Here is an 18,811-nt window from a genome sequence, read left to right on the forward strand (position 1 = left end):
GCTCGGCATTGTGCTTGGTGATGTATGGCGCAGCATTGTGCTTGGTGATGTACGGCTCGGCATTGTGCTTGGTGATGTACGGCTTGGCATTGTGCTTGGTGATGTACGGCTCTGCATTGTGCTTGGTGATGTATGGCTCAGCATTGTGCTTGGTGATGTATGGCTCGGCATTGTGCTTGGGGATGTACGGCTCAGCATTGTGCTTGGTGATGTACGGCTCAGCATTGTGCTTGGTGATGTATGGCTCGGCATTGTCATTGGTGATGTACGGCTCGGCATTGTGCTTGGTGATGTACGGCTCAGCATTGTGCTTGGTGATGTATGGCTCGGCATTGTGCTTGGGGATGTACGGCTCAGCATTGTACTTGGTGATGTACGGCTCAGCATTGTGCTTGGTGATGTATGGCATGGTATTGTGTTTGATGATGTACGGCTCAGCATTGTGCTTGGTGATGTACGGCTCAGCATTGTACTTGGTGATGTACGGCTCAGCATTGTGCTTGGTGATGTATGGCTCGGCATTGTGCTTGGTGATGTACGGCTCAGCATTGTGCTTGGTGATGTATGGCATGGTATTGTGTTTGATGATGTATGGCTCAGCATTGTGCTTAGTGATTTATGGCTCAGCATTTTGCTTGGTGATGAACGCCTCGGCATTGTGCTTGGTGATGTATGGCTCGGCATTGTGCTTGGTGATATACGGCTCCCGATTGTGCTTGGTGATGTATGGCTCAGCATTGTGCTTGGTGATGTATGGCTCGGCATTGTGCTTGGTGATATACGGCTCCCGATTGTGCTTGGTGATGTACGGCTCAGCATTGTGCTTGGTGATGTACGGCTCGGCATTGTGCTTGGTGATGTACGGCTCGGCATTGTGCTTGGTGATGTACGGCTCGGCATTGTGCTTGGTGAGGTACGGCTCGGCATTGTGCTTGGTGATGTATGGCTCAGCATTGTGCTTGGTGATGTATGGCTCTGCATTGTGCTTGGTGATGTACGGCTCGGCATTGTGCTTGGTGATGTACGGCTCGGCATTGTGCTTGGTGATGTACGGCTCGGCATTGTGCTTGGTGATGTACGGCTCGGCATTGTGCTCGGCGCAGTTCTGGAACTGAGCACCTCTGGCGACCTGCTGCCACCACTGCTGGCATTGGCAACAGCTGATTGGCTGAGGTCCGAGGTCCAATCAGACATTGATGACCTATCAGAAAAGTAGTGGACAGCCCCTTTAATAGCAGAGGATTTGTGGACTCTGCGGTTATGTAATCCAGCTCCTGGTTATGGCGCGGGGATGGATTTTCTACACCGGGAGCAAAAAGACAAAATGAAAAATTTGAATGAAGTGATGATGATGCAGGGCCAATACTTTCCACCATTCTGTGCACAGCTGAGCGTGATAACGCACTGCGATCACATGCCGTGTGTGAACACCGCCATCGCCATTATGGCAGGTGTCACAAACCACCGGGGGGGTCACTCAGAAATCCCCCGCGCTGGCTACCAGTACGTCACAATCGGGGGGTAACAAGTGGGGGTCACCCCTCCTTTATACCTCCCGACCGACAGACAGAGCACGTGACGCGCTCTCTAGCGCCCCTCTTATAGTCAGGCCAATTATGGAATTGCCCGACAATAAGCAAGGAGGCCGCTATACTACTTATGCCGATTATTGAAGGGTCCCCGGTGAGAGTAGGGTATATATTCCCCCGACCTCCGCGGGCGGAATATATAATATCTTCCCGAATCTCACTGGCCTCCCCACAATAATCCTTGGCACAACTCGCTGCCACCAACCGCTTCACGGTAACTATTAGCCGAACACACAGACGTGGGATTCAAGATCGAGATAACAGAACAGCCCAAGATTAATTATATAATTTAATCAGCCTAAAGCACACTAGAAACTACAATATATACAATAGGGAATCTACAGAATATACATATGTCAGAGTACAGTTACAATCAAAGCATGGGTTACAAACAGGCATACACAGTTCCAGCAGTTACCTTGTTGCGTCTGGCCACAGGGGGGCGCTGTACCCAGGTTTCTAGGATCCTTCCCACAGATGTTTCCTACACGTGCCCCCAGCGAAAAGAACCCTGGAAAATGGCCGAAGTAGGGTTATCAACCTGGGCAAATCCAGGTCCCCTCCTACCTTCGTGACCTCAGAGGGAGCACTGCTCCACCCCTGGCTGGAGTTATGGACAAAATCCACAACATGGAATATGGCCATAACTTTGCCTGGGAGCGTCGTAGGCGGACGCCAATGCTCTCATTGTGATAGTTATGAATTTAGCTACAGAACGAGGGGACTCATGACTTGTCTATTAGTTCCCCATTGGCTGATATCACGCCCGGGGTATTTCCCAAGCTCCCGCTCCCATAAAAAAGGTGTGCCAGCATCGTCCGCATGCGAAAACACCATTTTTATGGTTGCCGTATTTATCGGAAATACGGCTTGCGAGATATGAACCATTTTTTACTGGAGTCGTTCTGTCTAGCTAGTTCCATAGCCTTGCTAATGAGATACAACTCTTGTTACAGGGTGACGGCAGGGAGTCATCCTGTGTCCATTGTTCCCACACCACCTCATCTCCATATCACAGGAGATGGCCATGGGATTTGTTGCTAAACCAGTTGTGTGAAGGAAAGGGGGGGTGACACCAGGAGAGGGCTTCCTGACATACTTGAATATCATGATTTATCGTCATATCTCCGGATTTACCTCACACCTCCCCCCTTTTGAGGGCGCTAGGGGGCAGCACACTCCGGTGTTCCCCCGTGCGCCCGTCCGCGACCTCTCCTTGTCGGGACAGCCCGTCTGCGTTACCGTGGTCACGGCCCCTTTTGTGGCGAATGGTGAAGTTGTATTGCTGGAGCGCAAGGCTCCATCGCAACAATCGCCCATTCGTCCCAGAGACGGTGTGCAACCAGCTGAGGGGATTGTGGTCCGTCTCCACGATGAAGTGGCGCCCGTATAGATAGGGTTGCAGACGCTGCAGGGCCCACACTATGGCCAGGCACTCCTTCTCCATTGTGGAATAGGCCACTTCCCTCGGTAACAGCTTCCGGCTCAGGTACAAGACTGGGTGCTCTTGGCTCGCAGAGTCCACCTGGCTGAGCACCGCACCGAGGCCGAAGTCACTGGCGTCGGTCTGTACTACAAACGGCCGCGTGAAGTCGGCTGCCTGTAGCACGGGCGGGCTGGACAGGGCGTCCTTTAGGGCCCGGAAGGCTGTCTCGCAGTCCATTGTCCAATCGACTGCAGAGGGCAGCTTCTTCTTGGTGAGGTCCGTCAAGGGCTTTGCCAGGCTACTATAGCATGGAACAAACCTCCTATAGTACCCAGCGGTCCCCAAGAAGGACATCACCTGCTTCTTGGTCCTGGGGGTGGGCCAGGATGCGATGGCCTCCACTTTCTCAGGCTCGGGCTTCAGTGTTCTCCCGCCTACCCGGTGACCGAGGTACTGGACCTCGCTCATGGCCAGCTGACACTTTCCCGGCTTGATGGTCAAACCTGCCCGGTGGATCCGCCTGAGCACCTGTGCTAGATGCTCTAGGTGGTCCTCCCAGGTGGGACTGAAGACGGCAATGTCATCTAGGTACGCGGCCGCGTACCCTTCAAGTCCCTTGAGCAGGGTGTTGACCATCCGCTGGAAAGTGGCAGGGGCATTCCTCATCCCGAATGGCATCACCGTGGACTCGTATAGTCCAAATGGGGTAACAAAGGCAGAGCGTTCCCTGGCCTTGCGAGTCAGGGGGATCTGCCAATATCCCCGGCTCAGATCCATGATGGTCAGGTACTGAGCCCCGGCCAACTGATCGAGCAGGTCATCGATGCGTGGCATTGGGTACGCATCGGCGACCGTGACAGCATTGAGCCCCCTGTAGTCCACGCAGAACCGAGTGGTTCGGTCCTTCTTAGGGACGAGGACTACAGGCGAGGCCCAAGCGCTGTTGGATGCCTGGATCACCCCCAGCTTCAGCATCTCGTCAATCTCCTGGCGCATGTGTTGCTGCACCTCCAGGGAGACCCGATATGCTGAACGCCGGATCGGGGGATGATCCCCAGTGTCCACGTGATGGACAGCCAAGTCAGTCCTTCCGGGCTGGTTGGTAAACAACCCCCGGAAGGGGTGTAGGGTGGCCCACAGCTTGGACCGTTGGTCCTCCAAGAGCTGGTGGCCAACCTCCACATCCTCAATGGATCCGCCTGCCCTAACCTGGGCTAGCATATCCAAGAGGGTTTCCGCTTCTCCCTCCTCGGGCAGGTTGCACACGGGGAGCGCACATGCCTCCCGCTCATGATGTGCCTTCATCATGTTCACATGGAAGGGCTTCCGCCTTCCACGGGCAGGGTCCAGGGTGACCAGGTACGTTACAGGGTTGAGCTGCTGGTACACGAGGTATGGGCCTTCCCAGGCTGCCTGAAGCTTGTCCTGTGGTACGGGGACCAGTACCCACACCTTTTGACCCACTTGGTAGGTCCTCTCACAAGCGTTCTGGTCGTACCAACGCTTCTGATCGGCCTGGGCTTGAGCCATATTGTCGTGTACCAGTTGCGTCAAGGCCTGCATTTTGTCCCGGAAGCGCATGACATACTCGATAACCGACACTCCAGGGGTGGCCAAATCCCCTTCCCAAGCCTCTTTCACCAGAGCCAGGGGGCCCCGCACACGTCGCCCGTACAGGAGCTCAAACGGTGAGAATCCTGTTGAGGCCTGTGGAACCTCCCGGTAAGCAAATAACAGGTGTGGGAGATACCGCTCCCAGTCACGCCCATGGGAGTCGACCAACATCTTAAGCATCTGCTTTAAGGTGCCATTGAACCGCTCGCACAGGCCATTGGTCTGTGGATGGTACGGGCTGGCCACCAGATGTCGCACCTGGACTTGCTTACAGAGGGCCTCCATCAGCTGGGACATGAATTGGGTCCCCCGGTCAGTGAGCATTTCCTGGGGAAAACCCACTCGGGAGAAAATCTCCAGCAATGCGGTGGCCACCTTGTCAGCCCGAATGGACGACAAGGCCACTGCTTCTGGGTACCGGGTGGCATAGTCCACTACCGTCAGTATGAAGCGTTTCCCGGAGCTGCTGGGGATGGCCAGCGGGCCGACCAGATCCACAGCCACCCTCCTGAAAGGCTCATCGATGATTGGCAGAGATACCAGTGGGGCTTTGGGGCGTGGCCCCGCCTTCCCCACTCTCTGACAGGTTTCACACGAACGGCAGTAGGCAGCCACATCGGCCCCCATTTTTGGCCAGTAGAAATGCTGGTTTAACCTGGCCTTGGTCTTAGCGATCCCTAGGTGTCCGGCCATCGGAATCTCATGTGCGATCCGCAACAACTCCGTCCGGAACGGATAGGGTACCACCAACTGTCGGTCCCTGGGCCACGCCTCCGGTGAACCCTGCTGGACCGTGGCCCGGTACAGCCGTCCTTGGTCCCAGACCACTCGCTCCGGGTCCGAGTCCGAGGGAGGCTGTGCCGCCTGCTCCTTAAGAGCTTTCAGGCTGTCGTCAGCTTCTAACGCTGCCTGAAACCCCTGACTAGATGTGGCCAGAATCGACGAGACTGTCACATCTTCAGTCAGTACCCCGGGACCTGTGTCCTGGCCTCCACCTGACTCGGCTGCCACTTGGTCAGAAGGGGAAGAGCTATCGGACCTCCGGGAGGCCCCTTGGCTTCCAGCACTCCCACTGCGGGTGACAGCGGCCACAGCCGCTGCGACCGTGGGTCGTGCCTGCTCCTCCTTCGTTCCTGACCAAGTCGCCGGTTCAGGCAGACCTACCTGGCTTCCTGACACCCCGGTTGTGGGGGAACCATGCACCGAGATCTTACCTGGGAGCACTTCCGCTCCTGGACCGGCCCCAATCTCACCTGCCTGTTCCCCTCCTGCAGCAACAGAACCCCGCTGTGAAATCTCTGGGGACCCCACATTTGCTGTGGTAGCCCCCACCCCACACACTGGTCCTCCCCCTGCAGCACCCTGCTCTCTGCTTATCCCTTCAGAGGGCAACAGATCCCAGCTCACAGGCTGATTACTTGTAGAGGCATTGTCACACCTTTCTCTGACCCCCTCCCCTGTCACAGCTGCAGCTGAGTGTGTGTCTATGGTGTCTATGCAAGCAGAAATATCAGAGTTCACTCCCTCCTCCCTTACATCATTCATAGATAACACATTAACATTGTCCGGAGGCATGTCAGTACTGGCTGAAGGTTCAGCCCTTGGTTGGGGCCCAAACTGGGAGGTTATCTGCCCCAAATCTGTCCCAAGTAGCACGTTTGCAGGGATCCGATCAGTTACCCCCACCTCCCTCACCCCTCGCCCTGCGCCCCAGTCCACATAAATGTCAGCAACAGGCAGCGCCGGGTCAGTGCCTCCAATCCCGGAGACAGCGAGGGTTTTTCCAGGGATCAAGTCTTGGGGGGACACCATCTCAGGCCGCACCAGAGTCACCTCCGAGGCGCTGTCTCGCAGTCCTATGGTCACAGACCGGCCGACGGTGACAGGTTGGAAGCTGTCCAGGGACCTACCACCACCCCCACCCACACAATACACCTTGGGCGGCCCTTGGGACGGGGACGGAGCCGGGGCCTTGGGACGCTGAGGGCACATGGCCTTGAAGTGTCCAGGTAGGTTGCACTGGTGGCACCGTCTTGGTTCCGCCACGGGCCTGGAGAGGGGAGTTGAGGGGGACACCCCCTGCAGTCTAGGGGCAGGTGGGGCAGTCGCAGAATTCATCTTACCCCCTCTCCAGGTGCTGCTGGTGGCCGCTCTCCTGGCCTCAGGGGCCCGGTTGTTGGTGTAGTCATCGGCAAGGGCAGCTGTAGCCGTGGACCCCTTTGGCTTCTGGTCTCGGATGAACTGGCGGAGATCCTCAGGGCAGTTCCACAAGAGTTGCTCCGTGATGAACAAGTCCAGGATCTCCGGTCCGGTGGAAAGCTGCAGGCCTTGGGTCCAGTGGTCGGCAGCTCGGGCAAGTGCCCGCCGGTGGTCAGCCCAGGAGTCCTTTGGTCCCTTCTGTAGGCTCCGGAACTTCTTGCGGTAGGACTCTGGAGTGAGGTTGTACTGTTGGATCAGGGCCCGCTTGATGGTGTCGTAGCCCTGATCTGCCTCAGCAGGCAAGTCCCCAAGGATATCCAGGGCCTTACCCCTTAAACGGGGGGTCAGGTATTTGGCCCACTGGTCCTTGTCCAGATGGTGCTGCAAGCAAGTCCGTTCAAAAGCAGTCAAGAAAGAGTCCAAGTCTCCATCCTTCTCCAGCACTGGGAAGTCCTCAACACGGACCTTTGGAAGTTTGGTGTCTCGAAGGTCACATGTGGCTGATGAGGGCCGGAGCTGAGCTAGCTGCAGCTGGTAGTCACGGTCTGCCTGTCGCTCTCGCTCTTCACGCGCTGCCTGCCGCTCTCGCTCCGCAGCCTCACGCTCTGCGTGCCGCTCCGCAGCCTCAGCGTCACGCGCTGCCTGCCGCTCTGCCCTGCGCTCTGCCAGGAGTTCCTTGTAGCCCTTCTGGTCTCCAGCCTGGAGAAGGGCCATAGCCATTTGAAGAAGGCTATCCGAGCCTCCCAGGCTCGGTGGAATGGCACGTGGTGATCTGCGGCACGCTGCAGAGCTAGGCGATTCACTGTCCCTTTCAGAGCGGAGGGCTGGCATCTGGCTCGTTGAGGAACCTTGGGTGAGCTCCTCCTCATCTTGTCCAGCAGTGCCAGGTTGCGCAATGTCCTCGGCAGAACGGTTTTCTGGCGTCGAGCTCCTGGAGGACTCGTGGGCAACCTCCTCATTGCTGTCCACAGCACCGTCCTCCCTCTCTTCGGCTCCTGCCTTAGCATTGGCCAGTTGCATAGCTCTGCTCCTGGTGCCATCAGCCATTCTTGCAGACTTTTGGTCACTGACACAGAACTGACACCTGATGCCTCCACACACCTTACAGTATCTGCACTCTGACACTCTAGTGTTGAGCTAGTCTGAAGACCCCAGCAGCCACAGCTGCTGCAGGCAGTCTTTAGTGTCTGGGAGTATGGGTCTCACACTCACACACACTATTATCTCGATCCCACCGCTATGCCACCAATATGTCACAAACCACCGGGGGGGTCACTCAGAAATCCCCCGCGCTGGCTACCAGTACGTCACAATCGGGGGGTAACAAGTGGGGGTCACCCCTCCTTTACACCTCCCGACCGACAGACAGAGCACGTGACGCGCTCTCTAGCGCCCCTCTTATAGTCAGGCCAATTATGGAATTGCCCGACAATAAGCAAGGAGGCCGCTATACTACTTATGCCGATTATTGAAGGGTCCCCGGTGAGAGTAGGGTATATATTCCCCCGACCTCCGCGGGCGGAATATATAATATCTTCCCGAATCTCACTGGCCTCCCCACAATAATCCTTGGCACAACTCGCTGCCACCAACCGCTTCACGGTAACTATTAGCCGAACACACAGACGTGGGATTCAAGATCGAGATAACAGAACAGCCCAAGATTAATTATATAATTTAATCAGCCTAAAGCACACTAGAAACTACAATATATACAATAGGGAATCTACAGAATATACATATGTCAGAGTACAGTTACAATCAAAGCATGGGTTACAAACAGGCATACACAGTTCCAGCAGTTACCTTGTTGCGTCTGGCCACAGGGGGGCGCTGTACCCAGGTTTCTAGGATCCTTCCCACAGATGTTTCCTACACGTGCCCCCAGCGAAAAGAACCCTGGAAAATGGCCGAAGTAGGGTTATCAACCTGGGCAAATCCAGGTCCCCTCCTACCTTCGTGACCTCAGAGGGAGCACTGCTCCACCCCTGGCTTGAGTTATGGACAAAATCCACAACATGGAATATGGCCATAACTTTGCCTGGGAGCGTCGTAGGCGGACGCCAATGCTCTCATTGTGATAGTTATGAATTTAGCTACAGAACGAGGGGACTCATGACTTGTCTATTAGTTCCCCATTGGCTGATATCACGCCCGGGGTATTTCCCAAGCTCCCGCTCCCATAAAAAAGGTGTGCCAGCATCGTCCGCATGCGAAAACACCATTTTTATGGTTGCCGTATTTATCGGAAATACGGCTTGCGAGATATGAACCATTTTTTACTGGAGTCGTTCTGTCTAGCTAGTTCCATAGCCTTGCTAATGAGATACAACTCTTGTTACAGGGTGACGGCAGGGAGTCATCCTGTGTCCATTGTTCCCACACCACCTCATCTCCATATCACAGGAGATGGCCATGGGATTTGTTGCTAAACCAGTTGTGTGAAGGAAAGGGGGGGTGACACCAGGAGAGGGCTTCCTGACATACTTGAATATCATGATTTATCGTCATATCTCCGGATTTACCTCACAGCAGGTATTTGTAGAGTAACATCGTCCTGACATGATGACAGCAGGGCGCAGGCGCTCTACAATATACTCTCATAGGATATACAGACTTATCGACATCCATATACCCAGGGAATCCCCCATTGATGATTACACGGCAGAACATCCGACGGGGGGAGAGAGTGCAGCGGGTCAATCAGGAGCAGGTAAAGGCCGAGTGTCTACAGGTGAGCATCAATAGATCATTATTACACAAGGATTTACAGCTCTGCGCAAAAAATAGATGCAGCAGAGCCGAGCGTGTGATGATTTCTGACTCACTGGAAATCTACAGTGCCTTGCAAAAGTATTCAACCCCCTTAAATTTTTCAACCTTTTCCCACATTTCAGGCTTCAAACATAAAGATAAAAATGTTAATGTCATGGTGAAGAATCAACAACAAGTGACACAATTGTGAAGAGGAACGATATTTATTGCTTATTTTAAATTTTTGTAAAAAATTATAAACTGAAAATTGGGGCGTGCAATATTATTCATCCCCTTTACTTTCAGTGCAGCAAACTCACTCCAGAAGTTCATTGAGGATCTCTGAATGATGCAATGTTGTCCTAAATGACTGATGATGATAAATATAAGCCCCTGTGTGTAATCAAGTCTCTGTATAAATGCACCTGCTCTGTGATAGTCTCAGTGTTCTGTGTAAAGTGCAGAGAGCATCATGAAGACCAAGGAACACAACAGGCAGGTCCGTGATACTGTTGTGGAGAAGTTTAAAGCCGGATTTGGTTACAAAAAGATTTCCAAAACTTTAAACATCCCAAGGAGCACTGTGCAAGCGATCATATTGAAATGCAAGGAGTATCATACCACTGCAAATCTACCAAGACCCGGCCGTCCATCCAAACTATCATCTCACACAAGGAGAAGACTGATCAGAGATGCAGCCAAGAGGCCCATGATCACTCTGGATGAACTGCAGAGATCTACAGCTGAGGTGGGAGAGTCTGTCCATAGCACAACAATCAGTCGTACACTGCACAAATCTGGCCTTTATGGAAGAGTGGCAAGGAGAAAGCCATTTCTCAAACATATCCAAAAAAGGGTCGTTTCAAGTTTGCCACAAGCCACCTGGAGACACCAAACATGTGGAAGAAGGTGCTCTGCTCAGATGAAACCAAAATCAGGCTATGTGCGCACGTTGCGTCGGTGTACCTGCAGTTTATTCTGCACGTTTTCCTTCCCTTGGTTTTTGACCAAATGGCTTTTGACCATTTTTTAGCGCTAAAAACGCATGCGTTTTTACCGCGTTTTTAGTGCGTTTTTAGCGCTTTTTACCTGCGTTTTCACCTGCGTTTCTGCAGATGCGTTTTTGAGATCAAGACACTGAGAAATAAAGTTGAATTAGTCAAAAAGAATGAAAAAAGAGAAAAAAAGTATAAAATAAACTTTTAATAAAATTATATGGGAAATTATCAATTTTAATGTAATAATAGTGGTTATGCACATTTTAACAGAAAAATAGCTAAAGTTTATTATTTTTTAACATTTAAATTTTCGGTTATTGTGTGTGTGTAAAGGAACATTAGAACCTATTAATTTTTGGCCAGAAAAGCATGCGTTTTTGGAGCCAAAAACGCAGTTGAAAAGCAGGTAAAAAGCATGAAAAACGCAGGAATTGTGATTTTGGTTGCTTTTTGCCATTTCTCATTGACTCCAATGTTAATGAAACGCTGCAGAAATGGCAAAAACAACTGACATGCTGCTTCTTTTTCAGCATGGTTTTTGACCACAAATATGCAAATTAAACGCTGCTGAACAAAAAGCAAAGTGCAGACAGGATTTCTGCTTTTCCCATAGACTTTGCTGGAAATCAAAAACGCATGCGTTTTTGCACAAAAACGCTGCTGCCAAAAACGCTGCAGAAACGCGGTAAAAAAAGCAACGTGCGAACATAGCCTTACTTTCAGTGCAGCAAACTCACTCCCGAAGTTCATTGAGGATCTCTGAATGATCCAATGTTGTCCTAAATGACTGATGATGATAAATATAAGCCCCTGTGTGTAATCAAGTCTCCGTATAAATGCCCCTGCTCTGTGATAGTCTCAGTGTTCTGTATAAAGCGCAGAGAGCATCATGAAGACCAAGGAACACAACAGGCAGGTCCATGATACTGTTGTGGAGAAGTTTAAAGCCAGATTTGGTTCCAAAAAGATTTCCAAAACTTTAAACATCCCAAGGAGCACTGTGCAAGTGATCATATTGAAATGGAAGGAGCATCATACCCCTGCAAATCTACCAAGACCCGGCCGTCCATCCAAACTGTCATCTCAAACAAGGAGAAGACTGATCAGAGATGCAGCCAAGAGGCCCATGATCCCTCTGGATGAGCTGCAGAGATCTACAGCTGAGGTGGGAGAGTCTGTCCATAGGACAACAATCAGTCGTACACTGCACAAATCTGGCCTTTATGGAAGAGTGGCAAGAAGAAAGCCATTTCTCAAAGATATCCATAAAAAGTCGCGTTTAAAGTTTGTCACAAACCACCTGGGAGACACCAAACATGTGGAAGAAGGGGCTCTGCTCAGATGAAACCAAAATCAAACTATTTGGGCACAATGCCAAACAATATGTTTGGCATAAAAGCAACACAGCTCATCACCCTGAACACACCATCCCCACTGTCAAACATGGTGGTGGCAGCATCATGGTTTGGGCCTGCTTTTTGTCAGCAGGGACAGGGAAGATGGTTACAATTGATGGGAAGATGGATGGAGCCAAATACAGGACCATTCTTGAAGAAAACCTGTTGGAGTCTGCAAAAGACCTGAGACTGGGACGGAGATTTGTCTTCCAACAAGACAATGATCCCAAACATAAAGCAAAATCTACAATGGAATGGTTCACAAATAAACGTATCCAGGTGTTAGAATGGCCAAGTCACAGTCCAGACCTGAACCCAATCGAGAATCTGTGGAAAGAGCTGAAAACTGCTGTTCACAAACGCCTCCATCCAACCTCACTCAGCTCCAGCTGTTTACAAAGGAAGAACGGGTGAGAATTTCAGTCTCTCCATGTGCAAAACTGATAGACACATATCCCAAGCGACTGCAGCTGTAATCGCAGCAAAAGGGGGCGCTACAAAGTATTAACTTAAAAGGGGGATGAATAATATTGCACACCCCAATTTTCAGTTATTTTTTACAAAAATTTAAAACAAGCAATAAATATCGTTCAGCGTTTTTCGGGTGACAAAAAGCAACCGATTCACTGCAATGTAGAGCCGCATAGAGTGATCCCTGACGGTGCGAGCTGTGTCATGACCAAATTACAAGGAATCTGACAGCAGCTTTCTGCTATGTAATCTGACAGTAGAATGATATAGGGGCTGAGACCCTGATTCCAGCGATGTGTCACTTAGCTTGCTGGCTGCAGCAGTTGTGATTGTTTTCTCCGCAGAGTTTAGAATACTGAGCTGTGTATAACCCCGCCCACAACACTGATTGGCAGCTTCCTGTGTATGCTGTATATTGATAAAAAAACTGTTAAAGGGAATCTGTCATCAGGTTTTTCATCCCCAATCTGAGCGCAGCATAATGAAGGGGTAAAGACCCTTTTTCCAGCGATGTGCCACTTACTGTGCTGTTTGCTGTCATTTTGATAAAATCACTGTTTTCTCTGCTGCAAATCTAGCCGTTATACAGAGTTCTACAACCTCGCCCACATTACTGATTGGCTGCTTTCTGCCCATATACAACTACACAGAAAGCTGACAATCACTGGTGGGGGCAGGGTTATAGAGCATGAATATGCTGGACTACATGGCATTAGGCCAAGTAGTCCTGTAATGATAATCTCATGCTAATTAAACAGTGATTTTATCAAAACTACACTAAGCAGCCCAGTAATTGACACTTAGCTGGAATCAGGAGCTCTGTCCCTATGTTATGCTGCTCTCAGATTAGGTGGCAAAAACCTGGTGACATAGTCTCTTTAATCAGTGGTGGGGGTGTGGCTGAAATAGTAGGCACAAGACTCCTAGATCTGTAGTGATAACCTCCTGTTGATAAAACACTGATTTTGTTAAAACAGCAAAACACAGTTCTGTAAGTGATGCATCTCTGGAATTAGGGTCTCAGGCTCGACATCATACTGCTCTCAGATTACATATCAAAAATCCGCTGATAGATTCCCTTTAATAAATCATTGTAAATCAGTGGAGGGGTGTGGATGGACTATGAGACACAAAACTCCTATTCCTGTAGTGATAATCTCCTGCTGATAAAACACTGACTGTGTTTAAACAGCAACATACAGTTCTGTAATTGATACATCCCTGGAATCAGAGTCTCAGCTCCTATATCATGCTGCTCTCAGATTACATATAAAAAAAATCTGTTGATAAATTCCCTTTAATAAATCATTGTAAATCAGTGGAGGGGGCATGGCTGTACTAGGAGGCACAAGACTCCTATTCCTGTAGTGATAATATCCTGCTGATAAAACACTGATTGTGTTGAAACAGCAACACACAGTTCTGTAAGTGATACATCCCTGAAATCAGAGTCTCAGCTCCTATATCATGCTGCTCTCAGATTACATATAAAAAAAATCTGTTGATAAATTCCCTTTAATAAATCATTGTAAATCAGTGGAGGGGGCATGGCTGTACTAGGAGGCACAAGACTCCTATTCCTGTAGTGATAATATCCTGCTGATAAAACACTGATTGTGTTGAAACAGCAACACACAGTTCTGTAAGTGATACATCCCTGAAATCAGGGTCTCAGCCCTTACATCATGCTGCTCTCATGTTACATAGGAAAAGTCAGCTGATAGATTTCCTTTAATAAATCATTGTAAATCAGTGGATGAGGTGTGGCTGGACTAGATGGCACAAGACTAGTATTCCTGTATTAATAACCTCTTGCTGGTAAAACACTGATTTTGTTGAAACAACACACAGTTCTTGAATCAGGGTCCCAGCCCCACATCATGCTGCTCTCATGTTACATATCAAAAACCTGCTGATAGATTCACTTTAATAAATCATTGTATATAAGTGGAGGGGGCGTGGCTGGACTAGTAGGCATGAGTCACCTAGTCTTGTAGTGATAATCTCTTGCTGATAAAACACTGATTTTATTGAAACAACACACAGTTCTGGAATCAGGGTCCCAGCCCCTACATCATGCTGCTCTCATGTTAGATATCAAAAACCTGTTGATATATTCCCTTTAATAAATCATTGTATATCAGTGCAGGGGGCGTGGCTGGAATAGTAGGCACAAATCACCTAGTCCTGTAGTGATAACCTCTTGCTGATAAAACACTTATTTTGTTGAAACAGCAACACACAGTTCTGTAAGTGATACATCCCTGAAATCCCTGCTCTCAGATTACATAGCAAAAACCTGCTGATAGATTCCCTTTAATAAATCATTGTAAATCAGTCGTGGGGGCGTGGCTGGACTATGAGGCACGAGACCCCTAGTCTTATAGTGATAACCTCTAGCTGATAAAACACTGATTTTATTGAAACAACACACAGTTCTGGAATCAGGGTCTCAGCCCCTACATCATGCTGCTCTCAGATTACATATCAAAAACCTGCTGATAGATTTGCTTTATTAAATTATTGTAAATCAATGGAGGGGGCGTGGCTGGACTATGAGGCATGAGACCCCTAGTCCTGTAGTGATAACCTCTAGCTGATAAAACACTGATTTTATTGAAACATCAACACACAGTTCTGTAAGTGATACATCCCTGGAATCAGGGTTTCAGCCCCTACGGGACCATGGTTGTGGGGCGCTAATCAGAAGAAGGATGTTGGGGGTAGTAGGAGTTGCTGGATCCTACATATCTTTTTAGATAGTAACCAATGTAATGCACCAAATGACACACTCAGCTCTGCTACATCTGTATTTTCTTATAATGCATCCATCTACATATAAATACCGTCCTCCATCATGGTGAAATTACCATTTCCTTCCTTGATTGGAGCCGTCCATGGACGTTAATGCCTTTAAAAACATTCTGTTCATCCAAGTCAAGTGCGCATTATAATACACGGCCGCGCATTATAATACCACTGATCCCACACATCATCTGTTAGAAATATTCCTGTCTATTGGTTCTTGCAAAAACCAATAAGAAGATATTAACCCACATTTTCATCGCTCCGGCTGCTTTACTTAGAAATGTTTTCAAGATCACACGCTGCGTAACCTGTATTATCCGACAACGCGACGTGTCGGGAGGATGTTTCCTGCGCGTCGTGTCTTTAATAGCACTGCAGTGTTATCATGAGGACCCCCCCTTCCCCCTCCCCCTTACCCTCCTCAATTATTACATCTTCCGAGAAAAAAAATCAGTAAAAAATCCAATTTTTTTTATTTTTTATTTTATTTTTTTTAACATCCCATAATTTCAGTGTCAGATGTAGCTGAGCTGGGTTTGTCACGGACATCACAATAGCTGGATTTACATTGAGCTGCATAGTAAGTTTGTATATATTTTTATCAGGCATAAAAAGAGGACATTTTGATAAATTGGGATGTAGCAGAGCTGAGTTTGTCATAGTGTAGAACCTAATTTATTGGCTCAAACCAGAGCAAAATAAACAGATAAACAACAAAATCCACACTGCTACATCCATCTACATGAAAAATAAACAAATCAGCTAAATGACTAACTCAGCTCTGCTACATTTGTACAGTAGAATTGCTGAACGATGAAATTATGATAAATTTGGATGTAGCAGAGCTGAGTTTGTCATAGTGTAGATCCTAATTTATTGGCTCAAACCAGAGCAAAATAAACAGATAAACAACAAAGTCCACACTGCTACATCTAATACATGAAAAACAAACAACTTAATGACTAACTCAGCTCTGCTACATTTGTATAGTAGAACCGCTGAAAGATGACATTTTGATAAATTGGGATGTAGCAGAGCTGAGTTTGTCATAGTGTAGAAACTAATTTATTGGCTCAAAAACCAGAGCAAAATAAAAAGTTAAACAACAAAGTCCACACTGCTACATCTAATACATGAAAAAAACCAAAACAAAACCACTAAATGTCAAACTCAGCTCTACTACATTTGTCCAATAGAACTGCTGACCAACCTAATTCATTGGCTCAAACCAGAGCAAAATAAACAGATAAATGACAAAGTCCACACGTGTACATCCAATACATGAAAAAAACAAAAGAGCTAAATGACTAACTCAGCTCTGCTACATTTGTCTAGTAGAACTGCTGATCAACCTAATTTCTTAGCTCAAACCAGAGCAAAATAAACAGTTAAACAACAGAGTCCACACTGCTGCATTTAATACCTGAAAAAAAAACCCAAAAAACCAGCTAAATGACAAACTCAGCTCTGCTACTTTTGCATAGCAGAACTACTGAAAGATGAAATTATGATAAATCGGGATGTAGCAGGGCTGAGTTTGTTATAGCATAGAATTGGCAATCAACCTAATTTCTTATCTCAAACCAGAGCAAAATAAACAGTTAAACAACAGAGTCCACACTGCTACATCTAATACATGAAAAACAAACTCAGCTCTACATTTATCTAGTAGAACTGCTGATCAATCTAATTTCTTAGCTCAAACCAGAGCAAAATAAACAGTTAAACAACAGAGTCCACACTGCTACAGCTAATACATGAAAAAAAAAAAAAAAAACCCAGCTAAATGAGAAACTCAGCTCTGCTACATTTGCATAGTAGAACTGCTGAAAGATGAAATTATGATAAATCGGGATGTAGCAGGGCTGAGTTTGTCATTGTGTAGAACCTAATTTCTTAGCTCAAAGCATAGCAAAGTAGACTGTTAAACAACAAAGTCCACACTGCTACATCTAATACCTGAGAAAAACAAAGAAAACAGCTAAATGACTAACTCAGCTCTGCTACATTTGTCTTGTAGAACCGCTGAAAGATGAAATTATGATAAATTGAGATGTAGCAGGGCTGAGTTTGTCGTACTGTAGAACAGTTAAACCAAAGTCCACACTGCTACATCTAAAACAAAAAAAACCAGCTAAATGACAAACTCAGCTCTGCTACATTTATATACTACTAAAAGATGAATATATAAACCAAACAAGATAAGCAGACCTCCGCTCCTCTGAGTATACTGCCAGAATACCTTTTGCAACATAGTATTTGAATGCGTTTTCACACTGCACAAAGGGAACAGCTGAATGACAAACTCAGCTCTGCTACACCTTCACGGAACGGATTAATATGCAACCCAAATGGTATATCAGAACAAAGTGGTGCCATTTCTACTGTGTTGTATTAAATCAATCGTTATAATACATAAAATATAACAGAAACAGCTATATGACAAACTCAGCCCTGCTACATCTGTACAGGACTTCTGCACAATTGGAAAAAAATGAAGATGCCACCTGAACACTTAATGCTAGTGATAAAAAAATAAAAAAAAAAACAGTCCTAAGATAAATTCAGCAGCTTCTCGTTGTTTTAGAAATGTGACCTTGAATTTTTTTGGGGGGGATTCCTCAATGCAGAAAATGGTAATAAGTAATTTGGGGTCGGGGGATTGCGTCGACCAATCCAAGAATCCATTTTTTTATTTTTTTTGCAGATATTTTTTTGCAGATATAAATTACATTTTGCTTTTCCTCCATAGCTATGAAATTTGTATTCAGGACCACGTTCCATTACGAAGACTGGTAATAAGCGGACGAGCTGACGGATGTATCGCGATGCAGTGTGTCAGATGTAGCAGAGCTGAGTTTGTTATTTAGATGTGTAACGTCTGGGTAGGTGGTAGTTTTGCAGGTAAATTCTGATGCATTATCACAAAAGACGTGGCTCAATGACAAACTCACCTCTGCTGCATCTGTATATAGAATTCCTGATTATCTGGAAAACAGCTCCGGCACTAGGTTATGACCAACATGACTAATCCAACTCTGCTACATGTGTATAGTAACCTTAATAAAAAGGTGCAATCCCCCCACAAAGAGAGAAAGCCACCAGAGGAATGGGGATGAACTTCTACCAGGAGCTGTCCAAGGTGCTGCAACACATCAAGGGATATAAAAGGGATATACAAATGCACATCAAGGGATACAAAAGGGATATAAACATGCACATCAAGGGATACAAAAGGGATATACACATGCACACCAAGGGATACAAAAGGGATATAAACATGCACATCAAGGGATACAAAAGGGATATACACATGCACATCAAGGGATACAAAAGGGATATACACATGTACATCAAGGGATACAAAAGGGATATACACATGCACATCAAGGGATACAAAAGGGATATAAACATGCACAGCAAGAGATGCAAAAGGGATATACACATGCACACCAAGGGATACAAAAGGGATATCCAAATGCACATCAAGGGATACAAAAGGGATATACACATGCACACCAAGGGATACAAAAGGGATATACACATGCACATCAA

General features: G+C 47.7%; 1 protein-coding gene across 8 annotated transcripts in view; it reads right to left on the bottom strand.

Moving 5' to 3' along the window:
- GRM5 (glutamate metabotropic receptor 5) overlaps positions 1-18,811 on the bottom strand; it is a 535,313-nt gene that overhangs the window by 513,003 nt on the left and 3,499 nt on the right. The gene's annotated exons all lie outside the window — the stretch shown is intronic.

The sequence above is a fragment of the Anomaloglossus baeobatrachus genome, chromosome 2, assembly GCF_048569485.1.
Source record: "Anomaloglossus baeobatrachus isolate aAnoBae1 chromosome 2, aAnoBae1.hap1, whole genome shotgun sequence".
Classification (NCBI taxonomy): Eukaryota; Metazoa; Chordata; class Amphibia; order Anura; family Aromobatidae; genus Anomaloglossus; species Anomaloglossus baeobatrachus.